Below are 15,121 nucleotides of genomic sequence, written 5' to 3' on the forward strand. Positions count from 1 at the left end.
AGAAAATGCATTTAAAAGAAGAACAATAAAGTCAGAGCTGTTGTGTGAATTCTGACTCACAGAACCATAGAGAGCAGAGTAAAAGCTGCCATGTGGCTATTTCGCTAGGATATGAGTTTTATATTATTTTAGTTAATTTTATAACATTAAACTTTAATAATAACAAATAATTGTTGAGAACTGATTATCAAGACTGCTTATCAAAGTTTGCATTGTTCATCAGTTGTTAGAATTCGACCACCATTGTTTGGACTTAATGAACAATGGCATTTTTTTGCATTGGCAACGACGAAAACATTTTGTAGCTGTGTCTCAGATGATACACATTGTACTGCGTGCTAGTGCTAGTTAAACAAGTGATGTCAACAAATCAGCTATTCAGATAATTTAGGTAAGTAATTATGTATTTATTTCATAAAAACATAAATTTTCTTGAATTTAGCAGACAGTACTAGTATTATTTATATTTTATAGTGGCGGCAAAAAGTCTAGCTCCAGCCTTGAAAGTGACAAGACTTACATTACGGCAAATTCAGAGAAAAAATAATACAAGTTAGTATTGTTATTATTTAGAAAGAAATATAGGATTAAAATTAAAATAATTTAAAAATAGTTACTTTATAACAATCAAATTAATTTAATTTATAAACTAATAATAAAATATGTTCATGTAATTATGTACCTACTTGCTGTGTTTTAAGCAATATGTATATAATTATAATTTTAAAATTTTTAGATTTTTAACATAATGAGTAAGAAAAGAGGATGTAAATTCAACAATGAGCTAAGAAGTGAATTTCCTTTTATTAAAAAAACCAAAAGCGATTGCATGGTGAAATGTAATGGTGAATTTTCTATTTTGCATGGCAGGAAGAATAATATTTCAAAGCACTTGGAGACACAGAAACATAAAAGATATTTAAATACTGCTGCATCTTCCTCCAAAATACAGGAATTTTTTTGGAAAACAACTTACGCAGAAGAAGAAAAGAAATTAGCATTAGCAGAAGGACTTACGTCTTTTCATACTATTAGTCACAATCATTCCTTCAGATCTATGACTGTACATCACAAGTTGTCAAATAGTTAATCAACAAAGAATGTGCCTGTGCTAGAACAAAATCCGAGGCAATTGTGTGTAATATGCTTTCCCCATATGCATTTTCAAAATTAAACAAAAATCTAGAAAAAAATAATGTTATATCTATATATTCTGACGCATCTAATCATAAGGATATAAAGTTATTTTGAGTCATTATTAGATTTTTTTATTCAGAAACTGGAATAAAAATTAGAATTTTAGATTTCATTTCTGTGCCCAGTGAAACTTCTGAAATAATTTTCAGTTCCATTGTTAATATTTTGGAAAAAACAATTTAAAACATAAAATAATTGCACATTGTGCAGACAACACGAAATTAAACAAAAACCTTAATCAAAACATTATTGGTGTTGGTTGTGCAGTGCACATAATACATAACGCCATTCAAACAGCTGCTGATTTGTTGCCCGCAGATGTGGAAAATAGTGTTATTAAAATAGATTCTTATTTCTATGTATATATAGATAGATACACTGTGCACGTTGAAATGCTTAAAGAATTCTGTGAAACTGAGGACGTCAAATATAAGAAAATACTTGGATACAGTAAAATGCGCTGTTTAGCTTTTTTGTCAGCAGTCGAAAGGATTTTGAAAATATATGATCCTTTGAAATCCTACTTTCTATCACAGGATAAATGTCCTAAAATTTTAGAAGAGTTTTTTGAAAAAGAATCTTCAAAAATTTGGCTAGAGTTTGTACACAATCAAGCAGCTTTTTTTTCAAAATGCTATAACACTTATTGAAGGTGACAACATTTCGGTAATTGAAGTAGCAAATGAAGTTAATAATTTAAAATTTCAGTGTCAAGAGCAGTTAGAAAATAATTTTCTTCCGTTAACTATCCGTAAAAGTATAAGCCGGCTAGAAGAACAAGGTGCAATAAATCTTGCAGATATCATGAATCACTTTTAAAAAGTTCTATAGTAACTGCACAGATTATTTAGAAGAGTGGATGGTACATTACAATGATATTGAACATTTTCATTTGTAATAGTTAGCCTAAATAAAGCCATTTTATATTAAGCAATCATTCTGCAGCAGTCCTAAAGTGCAACCTCAGGCCTGATAGCAAAAAAAAAACAAAAAACCCCAAAACTCAAATAGCCCTTGTTCCTAAAAACCAGCAAAAGACTATCCTGTACCAGGAAATTGTGCAACTGCAAAGTCTGCTTGCTCAGTTGCACTGCTTAACTGCAAGTTCTGCTTCTGTACCAGCTTGCTTGCACAGCTCAGCAGTTTAATGAAACCTTATAAAAACCCAAGTCTCTAAGCAGGAGGGACCGGCCATCCATTTTTTTCTTCTCAGGTCGCTGGTCCCTGCACAGGTGGTAGTGGTGGTTGTTGTTGGTGGTGGTGGTGGTGGTTCTTCTTCTTCTTTCTTGTAAATAATAAACTTTTCTATTTCTTTCAATCTCACGCCTCATTTGTTCTTGTCTGGCTCATGTACAACACATTGGGTTACATTAAAACAAGAACTTAATTGGAATAATGTGCAAAAATCATTCGATCATATTACTCAAAATTTCCCATATTGTAATATTTCCGAAAATGATCTTTTTAATGACGTATCATTATTAACAAAATATACCGATAAGGAAAAGGTTAAATCTTGGGCATATGCAAATATCACAATAGAGAACAAATGGTTAGAAATATTTCATCATTTTGAAACAAACCATGTTCCATACAATAATGCACTAAAAATTGTGGAATTCACGCTGTCCTTACCAGTAACTAATGCTGCTACTGAACGCGTTTTTTTCTGCGGTAAATAAAGTGTGGACATCAGAAAAATCACGATTAAGTGATGAGACTTTGAAAGTCATTTTATGTGTGAAATAGAATTTAACAAATTTTTGTGAAAAATTTCATGACCTTTTAAACGACAGCAATCTACTAAAAAAATTCACTCAAATGAGAAATATGCCAAAGAATAAAATAATGCTATACATAATTTTAATGTATTATATTTGTAAATTGTACTTATGTTGAAATTAAAAATATTACTATACTAATTTTACGTTCTATAAACATTTTTGTTGCTGCATATAGACCAAATTTTTAATCAAGAACCCCTAGACCTCCCCCCGCCCCACGTCAATGGTATCTCGCTTTACTAATGTTAAAACTGGTCACCTTACTCTTGACTGATTTTTCACTTCCGTGTTTCCAGATCACGCCCATTGCTGGGCTCCTCCCATTCCGAGTCGCGCCGAGATGGGCCGGAAGTGGCGGTGTCCTAGCCGGAAGTGAGGATCACAGCGCGGTCCCTACTTGCTGTGCACGGGCCTTGGTGCCAGAGAAGTGCCTGCAGCCTGAGCACTATGTAGTCGAGGCGCAGGTGGGGGTCTGGAGGTGACCAGTTTGGCCCAAACAGCCTTCCTGGGGTGCAGTCACCCTTCTTCCCCTCACCCCTTGCCCCATGCTGCGCCCCTCTAGTGGTGAGATGGGGGAGGGTGCCCCAGAGGCTGGCCCCATCCCCCCCATTTTGGGATTGGTTGGGGTTCGTGGGGAGAATCCCTGTTGGAGAAAGGGGGATCCTAAGTTCTAGATTCTTCTCTTTGCTGGTACCCTTCTCCATTGTCTCCATACAGCGGTGCCGCATCCCGAAGACCCCTTGCACCTCTTTCGCTCCAAGGTGAGCCCCGGGGTCTGTTGCTTCTCTCACCACGAAGAAGTGAATGCTATTCAGAAAGCGAGTGGCTGCAGCTGGTGCACAAAATGTTAGGGCTTCCTCCTGAGTTGCCCAGTCTTGTCATCTGTGCAGTAGCTTTCCCTGGGATGCGGGGGTGGGTGGGTGGGAGGGGTGGGGGTGTGAATGGGGAGGTGGGGAGCCAGGGTCCGGGTCTAGAAACTCCCTGGCTCGTTCTTGCCAGCCGGTAGGGTGGCTGCAAGGAGCACGCTCAGGCTTGATGGTGTTGAAGTGAAATTCCAGTGCACCCTCCGTGCATTGAGACATTAAGGCACTCCCAGGTTGCTGGGCTAAGTCCTTCCAGGACTGGGGGCCTCATGGAGGTGGCCCAGTTTTGTGGCTATCGGTCAACAGTCTGGCAGGTGGCAAGTAAGGAGAAAGAGGAGGGCCCAGCTGTAGAAAGATGGGGTTCAGTGAGCAGGAACTCAGCCAAAGAGAGGGCCAGGCTTTCTTTGGGAAAGCATATCGGTCTCCATAGAAGGGCAAGACCCCTCAAATTCAGAAGATCCCACGTCCCCACTAACACTCCTCCAAAATGTTGCCTGTTGGGTTTTTTTTAACTTTTGAGATACCCTGTTTTTGTAATAGGACAATAAAAGCTGGAGGAAAGCTCTCTCCATGGAGGACAGACAGCTGGAGGGAAGGTTTCTTTAAGAGGGGCAGGAGAAATTTGCCATCAATAATTAATTGCTTTTCATGCAGAGAAAGTAGGCAGTAAAATACATCCAGGCAATTGAACTGGATCCATTATTTCTGCAATTTTGTTAGTGTGGGGGAGTGGGAGAGCTGCTCCTGCTTATTGTCCAAAGGAAATTTCTGTTTCGGTTGCTTCTAAAGACATTTCTAGTAGCTTGTCGTATGTTTAGACTTATGCCAACCCCATTTCAACTGTGTATTCCCACCTGAAATCATTTTATCCTTATTTTAACGAAAATTCCCTGAGTATGTTGCTTAGTTTGGGGGCTTATTTTTTATTTAGTTTTGTTTTTGAATAAGAGGTTTTAGAAAAAGCTCCAGCTTTATCGAAGCCATGGCCCAGATCTGGAAGCTGAAGGAGGCCATAGAGTTGCTCAAGATCATGCAGGTGCGGTGTGGCTCTGGCCAATGAGGGCTGAGGGGCTGGCCCTGGTGCTCCGCACCACTCCTTTGAGCACCTGCTGGCATGACAAGAGGCAGCACTCCCCTCCAAACACACTGCCATCGATTCCGACCCAGTGACCTTGTGGACAAGGTAGAACTTCCTCTGCGGGCCTCCTAGACTGTAACTCTTCAGAGAAGTAGAAAGCCCCATCTTTCCCAGCCAGTGGTTTCCAACTGCTGGTTTTGTGGTTAGGAGCCCAGCCTGCAACCCACCAGGCTATCAGGTAGTCTGATCTCTACTGTAGTCTTAATTCCTCTCCTCCTGATCCAGCAGTTCTAGGGAAACTCATCTCCGTGCCCCACAAGACTGCCTACAGCCCCCTGGAGAGATCAAAGCTCTGTTCCAGTCCCTGCCTGAGTTTGCAGGGTGGTTTATGTGCAGAGACCTGGTCTTGCTCATTCCGTGAAGGTTCACACCACACTTTCTAGATACTAGCTCCTTTGTAGAGACAAAAGCCCTCAACATGTCTGTGTGGGCTGATGGGCCCTACAGTCAGAACTGAGATCACATTCTAGTGCTTCTATTCAGTAGCTAATTTCCTTGGGAACGTTTGTCAACCTCAATGGGCCTCTATTGGTTCGTCTCTAAAGCGGGCCAGATGAGATGGTTTCACTTGAGGGTTAAGTGACTCAGTGCAAGGTCTGGCGTGCAGTCAGCGGCTGCTGCTGTGATCTGTGCTGCTGAGAGGCGTGCAAACACATGCGAACAATACTGGGCGGAGTGGAAATGAAGGGTGTAGGGCACTTACAATTGAGGATGAAGGTGCAAGAGAAGTGCCTGTCCTCCCTTTCCTGGAGTGCTAAGGGGCACAGGTGTTTGAAAAGACAAGTAGGATTGGGGTTGGGCACAGACCAGCCTCGAAGAACTCACATCCAGCTTCCTTCTGAGGGCAGGGAGACTTTGGAGAGAGCTGAGCAGAGCAGGGACATGGTCATGGCAGCATTAGGTATATCACTGGGGCTTCAGTGTGGAACCTGGTGCAGGTACTTGGAGAAAGGGTGTAGGTGTGGATGCAGGGAGAGCAGGTAGGAAGTTGTTAGTATAGTTCAAGAATGAGTTGTGGCCGTGGCCAAGGGACTGGAGTAGGGGCAGACAGGAGATATCAGAGCCATTTTCAGGCGGGGCTGGATTTGGTAGTGTACTGGGTAAAAGAATAAAGCTGACGCTCAGCTTTCTGACATGGGCATCAGAACAGATGATGTCATACATGTGACAGAGGACAGGTTTAGGGTGGGGAAGAGGCTGGAATCAAGCTTGGGGACTTCCTGGAGGTAGATCAGGACGGAGGATGTGGGCATCTTATGGAGGCATTTGCATTGCTTATCCAAGGCAGGGCCCCAGGAATGATTTGGTAAGTTGGCTGATAGTTAATGAATTGGCTGTGTCCTTTACCTCTGTGTCGCAGCAATGGCCAACCTGGCTTGAGCTCTGAGGTGACCAAGCAGACTGACTATGACCTGGAGATCATTGTGAACAAAGCAGAATCTCCCCTTGCTGAGTTTACCAAGCACTTCTCAGTCCTTGCAAGGTGGGGCTGGCTGTCTGGGGGTTCGGGGGGTGGTGGTCTCTGATGGCTCCTGGGCAACGACAGGTGTTGACAGCTCTGCCTGAGAGAGTGGGGATCTGGGGGCGGGGCACTACTCACCCGAGTTGACCATGTCTTTCCTGGTGTCATCAAGGCCCTGTGCCTGACCAGGCAGGTGGAAGAGCAGGCCAGCAAACAAATCGGCAGCAAGCAATAGCCCCAGTGATAACTGCCAATAAATTTTAAAATAATGAAAGTTTCCCACAAATTTTCGAAATCCCCTTTATATCACACAACTTTTGCCTGTTCAGTTATATACAGGTTTAAGCCTTGTCAGCAATTATGAGTATCTGTTGGCAAGCATACCATTCCATAATGAATGTAGATTTTCCATAACCCCTACCCTCCACCCCCCACTTTCTCTATACTGACCCTAGTAACCACTAATAAACTTTGATATCTAAATATTTTCCTTTTCTTGTCTTTTTATATAAGTGAAGTCATGCAGTGTCTGTCCTTTTGTGATTGACTTATTTCATTCAGCATAATGTCTTTAAGTTCTATCCTTACTGTATCAATACTTCATTTCTCTTGGCAGAGCAGTAATTGTTGAATGTACCACATTTTGTTTGTTCATCTGTTGATGAACACTTATGTTATTGAAACCCTTTGGTTATTGTGAATGAACACTGGTATACCTGCATCTCTTTGAGGATCTGCTGTCAAGTCTTTTTGGTATATACACAATCAGACTGGAAATTATGTTCATCTGTAAATTGGTCAGATTATGGTGCTTTCTGTTTGCTACCTGGTATTTCAAATACCACCCATGGTAGTGGGGTTTCAGCAGGTTACTTCCAATATTCTCTCCAAGTGGAGTTTTGACGTTAATGATCTAGATGGATGAAGCAAGACATTTAGGACCTTCATGGAGCAGAAACTGTTGGAAGCATCCATTAATAATCAGAATGTGGAATGTACTATTTATGAGTCTTAGAAAATTTGAAGTCATCAAAGATGGATTGGTACAGGCCATGTTGAATCATGCATTCATGGTGTGCTAGGCTGGGATTGAAAAGGCGAAGAGAAATGGCACTGCCTTTATCGCCCTAAAGAACACTACTGGTACAAGAACACTGAGGGAGTACTATCATGTTCTAACTATCATGACCCCATTCCACCTTCCAAATCCCGCTAGACCAGAACATGTACACTGGTACAGATAAGAGCTGGAGACACAGGGAATCCAGGATAGATAAACCCATTGAGACCAATATTGAGGGTAGCCATACCAGGAGGGGAAGGGCAAGGTGTGGGGAGAAAGGAGGAACCAATTACAATGATCTACATATAACCCCCTCCCAGGAGGATGGACAACAGAAAAGTGGGTGAAGGGAGACATTGCTCAGTGCAAGACATGAAAATAATTTATAAATTAACAAGGGTTCATGAAGGAGAAAGGGAGGGAGAGGGAGGGAAATAGGAGCTGATACCAACGGCTCAAGTAGAATGAAAATGTTTTGAAAATGATGATGGCAACAAATGTACAAATGTGCTTGACACAAGATGTATGTCTGGATTGTGATAAGAGCTGTATGACCCCAAGTAAATTATTTTTTAAAAAGCACTGCTGCCTGAAATTCTGTAGCAAATGATCTCTTTAAAGTGTTAACGAGCAAAGACATCACTGAGGACTAAGGTGCTCCTGAACCAAGCTGTTGTATTTCCAATGGCCTCATATGGACGTGAAAACTGGGAAATGAATAAGGGAGACCTGAGAAGGAATGATGCATCTGAACTCAGTGTTGGCAAAGGATATTGAAATTACAATAGAGTGCCAGATGAACTAACAAACCGGTTTTGGAACAAGTACAGCTGAATGGTCCTTGGAAGTGATGACAAGAATCCTCTCATACTTTGAAGATGTTGTCAGTCCCTGGAGAAAGGATATCTTCTGTGGTAAAAGGATCACAAAAAAAGAAGAGACCCTCAACAAGATGAATTGATTTGGTGGCTGTAACAATGGGCTCAAACATAATAATAATTGTAAAGATGGTGCAGGACCAAGCAGGCTTTCCTTCTATTATGCATAGGGTCACTATAAGTCTGAAATGATTGGATGACATCTAATAATAACAACATGATAGGATGTTTACTACTTTGAGGAACTCCCAGACTGTTTTCCAAAAAGGATGCACCATCTTCCAGTGCATGAGGACACTGATTTTGCAACATCCTGGACAATTTTTCTTATTATCTGTTTTATTATAGCCTTCTTGTGTGTGTAAAGTGGCATTTCATTGTTATTTGGGTTTGCATTTGCCGACTGGTGAATTGTTTAATATTTTGTCTTCCTGAGCTGCCCTTTGAGATTTATTGTTCAGCTCCTTGACTTCATCATTTCTTCCATGTGCCTTAGCTACTTTACAATTAAGAGCAAGTTTTAGAGGCTCTTCTGATATCCACTTTGATTTTTTCTTGATTTCCTGTCTTTTTAATGACCTTTTGCTTCATACATGATATTCTTCATAATCTCTCACGGATCATCAGGTCATTGGTGTTCAATGCATTAAATATATTTTGAAATGCTCCCTAAGTTCAGATGCAATATCCTCAAAATCTTAATTTGGTGCTCATGGACTTGTTTTAATATTTCTTCACCTTCAACCTCAATTTACAGAAAATTTTAGCAGACTAAATCTACACTAGAGTTGTATAGTTTATTTTTTAAATATTCATCTTACATCATTAGAGTAGTGAGTCTTTAATTCTTTTTGCACAACTTTTAATTGGTTGTCCTAGTTGTTGACTCATAGCAATTCTTTATATATTCTACATACTAGATCATTAGATATCTGAGTTACAGAGAGTTACTGATGTAAGTTGTCTTTTTCAAATTCTTGTGTCTTTCCAATAACAAAGGGTTTTAATTTTGATGAAGTTGTTGGGTTGCTTATGCTTAAGATGGCATAATTGCTTAAAATGGAAGAGATATTAAGAAACTATTCCCTAATCCAAAGTCACAAAGTTTTATGTATGTTTTCTGTTAAGATTTTAATATATGTAGCTCTTACACTTAGGTCTTAAAATCTATTTTGAGTTAGTGTTTGCATATGGTGTAAGGTAGGAGACAAAAATTATTCTCTTTGATGTTGATATCTGTTTCAACATCATTAGCTGAAATCACAATGCTTTTTCTATTGAATTACCTGGACACTCTTGTTGAATTAATTTACTATAGATGTATGGATTGATTTTTAGACTCTATATCCCACCCATCTATATGCCTACTCTTATGTCAGTACTACCTTATCTTAATTAATATAGCTTTTTGGTAAGTTTTCATATCAGGAAATGTGAATTCTCCAAATCTATTTAATCATTTTTCAAGTTTATTTTGGCTATACTGAAACTTTCACATGCCCATAGAAATTTTACAATCAGATTTTCATTTTTTGAAAAAAAAAAAACAATGCAAAAAGAATCTTGATAGGAATAGGCCCCTCCCCCTCCAAAAGAATTTATTTCAAAAGATGGCATTGAATTACAGCTCCGGGAGAGGGACATATCTGATCAGAGCACACGGGAGCAGATGAAGGGAGAGGAGGAGAGTGGAGCACATCCTGGCCCACCAGACCTTGAGAACAATGATCCCAATTAGAGCAACCTGTCCACATGGCCAGCCCCACTATGAGACATGATGCCCCTCACTGACCCATAGCCTTATAGGGGACAACACCGGAGACACAGTGTGGGAATTGCACCTGATCTGATCCCGCCCCACAAAGGCGAAACACCAAGCGGGTGCAACAGAATAGCAAGGAAATGGACTGATGAGGTTCTCCAGACAATGCTGAAGGTGGACTTTGGGGCCAGGGCATGGTGCCCCAACAGACTGGACTGAAAAACACTCCTAAAGGTCAACAAATGATCCTTGAATTAACTACAAACTTTTCTTTCTTGTTGAGTTTTGTTTTGGGGTTTTTTTGTCATTAGTTTGTTGCTGTTGTTCTGTTTTGTTGTATATTGTTGCTCGGTTTTGCTCTGTCTGGTTTTTGTGCATGTTATTATCTCTGCAGGTCTGTTTAAATAAGATAGACTGGATGAACAATCTGGAGGAGAAAACAACGGACCCGACATTTCCGGGGGGACATGTGAGAGAGGGAGGTTGAGGCGGGGGGGTTAAGGAAGTGGTGTTAACCAACCCAGGGACAAGGGAACAACCAGTGATCCAAATTGGTGTTGAGGAGGGTGTGGGAGACCTGGTAGGGCATGATCAAGGGTAATGTAACAAAGAGGAATTGCTGAAACTCTGGTGGGGACTGAGTATGATAGTGGGACAGGAGGAAAGTCAAGGGAAATAGAGGAAAGAGCTGGGAGGAAAAGGGTATTTATAGAGGTCTAGATAAAGACATTTACATATACAAATATATTTATATATGAGGATGGGGAAATAGATCTATGTGTGTGTATATATATTTATATGTATTTAGTATTAAGGTAGCATAAGTACATTGGTCCTCCACTCAAGTACTCCCTCAATGCAAGAATACTTTCGTCTATTAAATTGGCATTCTTTGATGCTCACCTTCCCGACATAACCGCTGAAGACAAAGCGGGTGAATAAGCAAATGTGGTGAAGAAAGCTGATGGTGCCCGGCTATCAAAAGATATAGCATATAGGGTCTTAAAGGCTTGAAGGTAAACAAGCAGCCATCTATCTCAGAAGCAACAAAGCCCACTTGGAAGAAGCACACAAGCCTGTGTGATCACGAGGTGTTGAAGGGATCAATTATCAGGCATCAAAGAACAAAAAATCATATCATGTGTGCTCACCTCCATGATACGATCACTGAAGACAAATGGGTGCATAAGCAAATGTGGCAAAGAAAGCTGATGATGCCCGGCTATCAAAAGATATAGTGTCTGGGGTCTTAAGGCTTGAAGGTGAACAAGGGCCATCTAGCACAGAAGCAACAAAGCCCACATGGATGAAACACATCAGCCTGTGAGATCACAAGGTGTCGAAGGGATCAGGTATCAGGTATCATCAGAACAAAAAATCTGAATGAGCGGGGGCAGTGCTGAGTGGAGACCCAAAGCCCATTTGTAGGCCACTGGAGATCCCCTTGCAGAGGGGTCTTGGGGAGGAGATGAGCCAGTCAGGGTGCGATGTAGCAACGATGAAAATTACAACTTTCCTCTAGTTCCTAAATGTTTCCTGCACCCCCTCCCCACTATCATGATCTGTATTCTCCCTAGCAAGTCTGGCTAGACCAGAGGATGTACACTGATACAGATAGGAAATGGAAACACAGGGACTCCAGGGCAGATGATCCCTTCAGGACCAGTGGCATGAGTGGCGATACTGGGAGCATAGAGGGAGGGTGGGTTGGAAAGGGGGAACTGATTACAAGGATCTCCATGTGACCTCCCTGGGGGACAGACAACAGAAAAATCGGTGAAGGGAGACGTCAGGGCAAGATATGATAAGAATAATTATAAATTATGAAGGGTTCATGAGGGAGGGGGAACTGGGAGGGAGAGGAAAAATGAGGAGCTGATGCTAGGGGCTTAAGTGGACAGCAAATGTTTTGAGAATGATGAGGGCAATGAATGTACAAATGTGCTTTACACAACTGATGTATGTATGGATTGTGATAAGAGTTGTATGAGCCCCTAATAAAACAATTAAAAAATACTTTTCATTCTTCCAGTCCTAGAAAACACCAGCTCTACAAATGGTGCACTCTAGTTTGTCCTCCTTAATAGAGTTTATGCCTCAATAAATCTTTGATTATTAAGATTTTCCAGGGGCAGAGCACAATGATTACTAACAATAATTGTTTTGAATTTCTTTTGGCACTAGCCTATGCTCTGAGGGAGCAGGAGGGTGAGGTGGGGTGGGGTGCAGAGCAGGAACCACTTAGAAACATACTTCTGGTGGACCTCTGAGACCCCATGGAAGCATGCTCTGATGGGTGAGGGAACCCCATGAGAAGTAGGCTTCTGAGTGCCTTTCAGAAACCACATCAAAACATCCTCTCAGTGGTGGCTTGGGTTAGTGGTAGTGGTGGTGTTTCCAGAGGGGGCCTGGGCCCCCAGAGCACCATTCTGGTTTGATCTGGATCCCAAATAGCATCATTGTGGTTGGGCCCCAGACCCTCCAGAATCCCGTTCCAGCAATGCTTCCAGGGCTTCATAAATTTGTTGAAGCATTTTGATTATATTCAGTCAATACCTGGCACCTTGTTTTTGGCTAGTGTTGTCAGTGCAGCTTGGACTTCTTCCTTTATTACTTTTGGATCTTGTTTATATGCTACCTTTTGAAATGGTAAAATGTTGACTCGTTCTTCTTGGTAGAGTAATGTGTATTCTTCAATCTTCTCTTGATGCTTCTTGTATAGTTCAATATTTTTCCCATATAATCTTTCATTATAGCAACTCAAGTCTTGGATTCTTTTTCTTCAGTTCTTTCACTTTAAGCTATCTTAAACATCTTCTTCCATTTTAGTTTTCTAACTCTAGGTCTTCGCACATTTTTTTCTTTTCTTTTTTTACATTTTATTAGGTGCTCATACAACTCTTATCTCAACCCACACATATACATACATCAATTGTATAAAGCACATCTGTACATTCTTATAATACTTTACTTCTCAAGTGCTCTTTGAAAGCTTCTATTCAGATGTTTTACTTCATTTCTTATGAAGTGCCTTAACTACTCCATAATTAGAAACAAGTTTCAGAGTCTCTTCTGACACCCACAGCTCATCACATCTCCTGTCATTAGTGTTCAATAAGTCAAATCTATACCTGAGATGATCTTGAAACTAAGGTGAGAAAGACCCAAGGTTGTACTTGGCTCCCATGACCTTGTTTTAATTTTTTTCCAGCTTGAATCTGAACGTATATACAAGTATCTTCTCTTCCCACAGATATACTCAATTTGAGTACTGTGTACACCATCTGGGGAAATCCACATGTATAGTAGCCTTTTGTGTTTTGGCAAAAAGGTATCTGCTATGAACAAGTTGTTAGTCTTATAACATTCTATCATGTGATCTCCAACTTTATTTCTGTCACTAAGACCATATTTTCCAATTACTGTTCCTTCCTCTTTGTTTCCAGCTTTTGTATTCCAGTTGCCAATAACTTGTCATTCAATTTGATTGCGTGTTTGATCAATTGCAGGTGGAAGACACTGCTAAAATTCATCAGCTTCTTCATCATTAGTTTTAGTGGATGGTGCATGTGGTAGTTATATAATCCGGTGTCAATTTGAGGATTAAGAATCTAGGGGTGGAGTCTAGCCTGCCAGTCAGGATATAGCATAGCCAGTGAGGCCTCTGTGTGAGAATGACTTTCTCCTGAAGATTTTTGGGAATTCTAGTAATCCTCCTTGGAGGTGGGAGACACTCTCTCTGTCTGATAACTGCTGGTGAGACATCCCTGAGGGGAAGACACATAGACCTACCCTGATGCAACCAGAACCCTAGACCTGGTGAAATCATGTGGAGACTCTTGCCAGCGCTGAGATGCTTATAATGCCATTGGATCCACAAGACCTCCCACCGACTAGCCTGTGTTCTTCCTGCATTTGGTGTCATTGCATGTATTTCATGAGTCTGAAGAGGACTTTACAGATTGGTATTGGGCATATGGGCTAATATCAGAGTTATGGACTTGGTCTGGACTGGGCTGAGAATGTTTTCTCAATATTCAACTGCTCTTGTATATAACCTCTTCCTTTTAAAAAAATCATTTTACTGGGGGCTTGTACAACTCTTATCATAATCCACACATGCACCCATTGTGTCAAGCATATTTGTACATTTGTTGCCATCATCATCCTCAAACATTTTTTTTCTACTTGAACCCTTGGTATCAGCTCCTCATTTCCTCATCCCTCCCCCACTCCCTCATGAAGCCTTGATAATTTTTAAATTATTTTTTTTTCATGACTTACACGGTCCAGTGTCTTCCTTCCTACATTTTTCTGTTGTCTGTCCCCCTGAGAGGGGATTATTGTATTGATTTCCCCTTTCTCTCCCACCTTCCCCTTCCCCTCCCAGTATGGCTACTCTCAATATTGGTCCTGAGGTATTTATCTGTCCTGGATTTCCTGTGTTTACAACTCTTATCTGTACCCATGTACATGCTCTGGTCTAGCCAGATTTGTAAGGTAGAATTGGGATCACAATAGTGGGGAGGAGGAAGCATTAAAGAACTACAAGAAAGTTGTATGTTTCATTGGTACTATACTGCACCCTGACTGGCTCGTTTCCTCCGTGCAACCCTTCTGTAAGGGGATGTCCAGTTGCCTACTGAGATAGCTAATGTAGGTTGTGCCAACCTGGCCGATTAACACATGTGTGCGTGTGGGTACTTGTGTGTACGTGTGTGTGCACATGTGGGTACGTGTGTGCTCTCACATGTTACCACACGTGTGCGTGTGGGTGCCCGTGTGTGTTAGCATTTGTGTGTTTGTGTGGGGTGCTTGTGTGGCCACATGTTTTAGCGCACGTGTGCGTGCACATGTGCAGGGGTGTGTGGGCATATATGTTAGCACGTGTGCAGGTGCTCATGTGCATGTGTGCAGGTGTTTGTGGGCACGTGTGCAGGTGTTTGTGGGCACAGGTGCGCGTGGTTACGTGTG

Source organism: Tenrec ecaudatus, chromosome 14 (genome assembly GCF_050624435.1).
Source record: "Tenrec ecaudatus isolate mTenEca1 chromosome 14, mTenEca1.hap1, whole genome shotgun sequence".
Classification (NCBI taxonomy): Eukaryota; Metazoa; Chordata; class Mammalia; order Afrosoricida; family Tenrecidae; genus Tenrec; species Tenrec ecaudatus.